The sequence below is a fragment of the Ananas comosus genome, linkage group 12, assembly GCF_001540865.1.
Source record: "Ananas comosus cultivar F153 linkage group 12, ASM154086v1, whole genome shotgun sequence".
NCBI lineage: Eukaryota > Viridiplantae > Streptophyta > Magnoliopsida > Poales > Bromeliaceae > Ananas > Ananas comosus.
The window spans coordinates 6235251-6241250 of NC_033632.1; positions in this window are offsets into that span (position 1 = coordinate 6235251).

Sequence of the window (6000 nt, forward strand, 5' to 3'; positions counted from 1 at the left end):
TGTTCAAATCCTTAGATTATGTGGTGCAAAATTACCTCAATGTTTTAGATGTACAAGTAGAATTTCTAAAGAAAAGAAAATATAAGTCAACTCAAATTCGAGCCGTTTAGAAAAGAGTCAAATCTCACACCTTAAATCCAACCAATTTATTAAACAGATGACCCCACGCAAGCTTTATAATCCATTTAATTATCTGAATTATCTTTTCCAAATAGTAATTTAAATTGTATAAATCTCGAAGAAAAGTCAAAAGCGATTTAAAAACATTAAATTATAAAGATGCATATAGATACTATAACATCATTATATACATTTTTATGCATCTTTATCAATATCATATGTACAAAAATTTATGTTTAATTTTAATGGTCATGAACAAATCAAGCAGATTATGAAGTTCAATCTGAATGCAAACTATTTAATAGTAAGGTTGAGCAGGTCATCACTACGTTTTTGACCTAAACTCATTTAAGTTGAATCCAACCTTATTAACTTCATGTGTGGTTATATGGATCGTGTCAAAAATTGCTAAGTACACATAAAATACAAAAGCTTATCTATACTACTTATAAAAGACTAAAAGAGAGAGTTTTTAATTTTTATTCCCAAAATGCCGGTCCCTATTAATATAATTCTAATCACATACTAACAATATCATTCATTCAATTTAATAGAATAAATCACAATCGTACAATTTTTATTTTATTTTTAAATTATCATAAAATATATTAATTTTTAGTCATTGGATCTAATCCAATAGCTGACAAATTAAATATCTATTTTTTACCTAAATTGCCTCGCGTACCAAATTTCACTTTTTATATGCGTACTAATAACCGCCGCACATATAATATCGTATTTTATCACAAATAATATTCGTATACGCCTTTCCTAAATATTTTTTTTCTCACACCCCGTCACACGTAATATCTGCCACCTACATAACATCCAATCACGTAATACCTTCGAGATATATAATATTTAATCATATTTTTTAAGATGAATATAAAAAGTATCTCAATTTTATCTACTAATATTTAAAATATGAGATATTTTTCAATAAAATATAACATATGAATTTACAATTTAAAAATTTAAATTTATTGATAAATGTGATTTACAAATTTATATTGTTTTAATATAATTATTAAAATAGTTGTTGACTGATTTTTTTAGTAGGTAATAATATTGTATTCTATTTGCGAGAATAGAAAAAAATTTATACTTATCTAAATTTCTGTCAACTGAAGGATATCTGCTATAGAATATTTTTCATAAGCTCCCCATAAAAGAATATTTCATACTCAGAAAATCTCTACGCAACACACGTTGAGAATAATTAGTATCCACTATCTCTCAATTAACTAACTAAAAAAAATTGGTTTGAAAAATAGAATGATTTAAATAAGTTTATCAAATCGACTTTAAATTTTAAATTAGGTTCATAATTTCAAATTTAAATTAATATTTTAATTCAAAACTTGAAATTAATTAAAATTTTAATATTTGGGTGTGTAAACAATATTTCAAATAAAAAATAATTAATTAACTTGAAAATATATCAAATTTGAAAAATAGATGGATGATAAATAAATCAATGTCTCTAATAATTATTTATATTCAAATTATGGATTCAAAATTAACTTCAAATTTTGAGTTTTGTTCATAAATTTAAATCTGAATTCATTAATTTAAAATTTAGAATTACTTCAAATTTTTAAAATTTGGATACACATTAAAAAATTAAAGTTAGAAAAAAACTAATTGATAAATAGATTTGTACCACCAATAATTATTTAAATTTAAATATATAAATATAAATTTAATTAAATGTGACGTGCATTGCACGTGCACTATAACTAGTTTCAATAAAAGTTTGGAAAAATAAATACATGAATACTTGTAACCAATGATTTAAAATTCGAGTCGAATAGGTTCGGCCGGTTCAATTGATCTAGTCCTGCCCTAGTCTATAAAGAGGTTTGGTTCAACTTTTGAGCCGGACAAGTCAAAAAACTATTTTGAATTATTTGAACCGGTAGTTCAACTATCAAACAGGTGAATTGGTCTAACTACAGTCAAACCGGCCAGATTTTTTTTATTAAGTCATTTTAAAATCCGACGGCTTAAAATCAACTTAGTATGATTTTATATTTTATTAGCAGATATTAGTCTTATAGAAAATAAAACTTGCAAACTCATATCTGGTTAGTTTGATTTAGAAACTAATATTTTATAATTTAAGTATGCTATTAAAATAATAGATATATAGTAAAAATAATAATTAAAAATTTATGATATCACGCTAATGTCACTCATTTAATAAGTGATTGATCACTGGTTGAACTAGTAACCTCCAATTCAATAGTATTTTCGGATCACTATTAATTCGACTCGAATTTTTTAACATTGGTCGTAACTTCACCTTTCTAAAAAAAGGTAAAATTGTATGAAGAAACCCTCACCTGTGAGTCATTCTAAAATGAGCTGCTTTCATGGGATTCACACCCAAAAACAAAGGATTTATTTGCATGGAATTTCTATAAAAGGACTTCTTTTTTCTTTTTTTTTTTCTTGTGTTAGACCTTTTTAAAATCCAAAAGTACATATTTTTCACTAATATATATGCCTAACATTGCTTACTGTAGTTGTTTTAAAACGTGAAAATTTGATGCATATTTATATGCATTCTTAAGACGAATTCGTTCCGGTCAAATATGATTATAAAAAATAGTATCCATCCGAATCCTAATTGATTCATATTTTTAGCTAAGTTTATTTCTAAATTAAATAAACGAAGCGGATAGCGTGTTACCTATCTCTCTCAAAAAAAAAAAAAAAAAAAAAGTATCCATCCAATATCCGTATCTAGAGTCTTATCCGCATTATTAAATATAAATGCAAATATCATTTCGTCTAATATATATTCGATCATATTCAACGTTTTCATCCCTGCAGCACCCTAATAAAGCTATTCACGTTACTATAGACTGTCACGCCCCGGATTACTTATTTCCCCGGGCACGCCGACAAATCCGCCGTATACATAGAAATTTCTCTGTATACGAAGCGATAGGTGTACCTGTACCTGTAATCATACAAAACTACAACTAGTAGTAGAGAGCTGCTAAATTGAAAAATATATATAAATAACATCAGGTTCTCTATACATATATAGTCTCCAGATACATAACACTCGCTTCAGCGAGGATCTAACATCAGTATGTACAAGAACAAAAAATCAACACTACTTGTAGCGGGTATATCTCTAGATCAGCAGCAAAACGGAAAGGGATCTAACTCGCGACTCCCTTTTCACGATCAGTATCCGCAACAGCAGCAGCTGAAGAAGAAGGCTCTGCAAAAAGGGTTCAACAATCGGGTGTGAGAACTACTGCAAAAAGAAATAGTCCTCAGTGGGTACCGCTACCGACCTCAACGGCTCACCCACTAAGTCTACAGAAGTGTGCTCAAGGATAGTAAAAAAAGCTGAAAAACTCTACAGTTATATGCCACTATACTATCTCAATCCAACACTAACTATCTGTAGAAAAATACAATGTCTGACCCAATCTCACTAGGGACGGTGAACACATCCGTCCCGCCTGTCAAAACTACACTAATTACCTCCACACTGGACCGTCAGTGGAGAGCGAGTCCAACCAGGACACAACGACAACAACGCAAAAGCACAAAGCTCGACTCCAGAGTGGCACTCGTAGGCGCTACCCAATCGAGTATGCAAGCGTATCTCTGCCGAGCTCAATCAGGCTCTCACAGGCTGTAATCAAAACAGAAGGGTCTAACTGGTCTAACAACCATAATAAACATGTTCTCGGTACAATCTGATGCAAAAACAGCAATCTGGGTCCACCGTCAACCGCAACGGCACCCGACAGTCCGGAACAGTCTATACACTACTGTAAAAATACACTCAGCATCCCAGCATGAGTGTAAATTTATTCTATACTATTCTGGATATCCACCGCATACAAACTGCGGCGATACAAACAAACTACAGCTCTTAAAGCTAAATCTGTTACTTTTCAGAAAATGACAGTGTAGAATCTAAATATTTTCTCCTAAATCAAGTACAAGTCCAACATATATAATTTATTTAAACCAATAACTAAGCTCCAAATTCAGGTTTCAAAGAACATGTAAATCCACGAATTTGAGCTATAGGACATGATATACAAAACCTAATAAGATATGCTGTCAACTGCGGCTTAGGAGGAAATCCGAAAATTCCGGTAACATCAACCCACCTCGAAAAGCTAATCCAACGACAGCGAGAAGTCGGAATGAGAGGAAAACACGCGCTCGCCCGGCCTCCAACGGCGCTACCACGATGCATGCACGATCAAACGGCCCTCCGAACGATGGCGAAAATCTCCCGAGCTCGAGTCGCGCTCTATACCATGCACACGATCAAATTAGAGAGAAAATGAGAAGCTCTCAGCTAATTAAGTTGATAAGGATATGGAAGCTTAGGTGGCAATCTTATCCAACATAATGACTATAATACTCCTCGCCAACTCAATAAAGACTACCATATCCTCTATCAACTCAAATGGCTTATCAACCCGCAAGCTCGCACACAGGGTACCGGTACTAGCCCGATGCCGTACCGGCACTCAGCATCAAATTGGCGCAACCCGAGAGCAGTCTGTTTGGAATTACACTAGGGTACTAGTACTCAACACTGAAAACCTGCACTTTGCAGATTCCAATGTTAAAACTCTGATCTCGCATCGCACTGAGTCTGTTTTGCGTCTATTTCGCGCCAAAACGACTCTGACTTGTCCCGACACTCTCCAGATGTGTCGACAAGCCTTAGATGCTGAAATCTCGCAGGCAACCCAAAAACTAATGATACTACATAAACTCTTCTAGGTGTATATATATATCTCATTAGAAATGAGGCGGTGCTAGAGTATGTGTCTATTCTACCTACCTTTTTAGAGATCTCGAAGAGCAACTTCATTCTCATGCTATGATATTAGGCTACCTATCACATTACGAGGTCTTTTTTAAGATGATATTGATGACATACCAATCGTTGGAATTGGCTGTGGTCATGGATGCAGATTGATGTAGGCGTAGTTGTGTGTGTGTGTGTATGTATATATATATATATATATATATAGGAGCAATTGCTTATTTTGACTTTTTAATTTATCCCTCATAGAAGGCGAATATTGAAAATATCTTTTTTACGTTCCGACCTATTTCTAATATATCCTTAGAGTTAAAATCTATTAATAAACTCTATTATCTCTGTGAAATTACTATTTTGCCCGTTCAACTATATCCTTCTACCATCACCGATTTTTTTTATTTGCCCTTAAGTTAGGGGCACAAAAAGTATTTTGCTTTTTTATCTTTTCAAATATACTCTTCTACCATTATCAATATTTCTTGTTTGTCCTTAAGTTAAGGGCAAAAATGGTATTTTAATTTTTTTTAACTATGGTAGATATTTAACTTACGTTTAACCCAAATTAACTTAACGGGTCGTAATTGAATGGGTATTTTGGAAGTACGGAGAAATATATGAGGGATAAATTGGAAAGAAAAAAAAAGTAGGAGTAAATGAGATATTTTCGAAATTTTGAGGGGCATGTAGATATTTTCTATATATATATATATATATATATATAGAAAGAGAGAGAGAGAGAGAGAGAGAGGAGAGAGAGAGAGAGAGAGAGAATCCGGCTACTATGTTATCAATAGCACAGAGTGCTTAGTGCTATTAAGTTTTTCGCCGTTAGATCTACCCCTTTAATCATTTTCACCCATTATATTATACTATTCAATCAGCCATCCACTCAACCCTAAGAGACCACTACCATCCTAGCTGCACATCCTTTCATCCAAAAGCCGAAAACCTAATAGCACTAAGACTTGGTGCTCTAAACAGTATTCTAACATATATATATATATATATATATATATATATAGAGAGATAGAGAGAGAGAGAGAGAGAGAGAGAGAGAG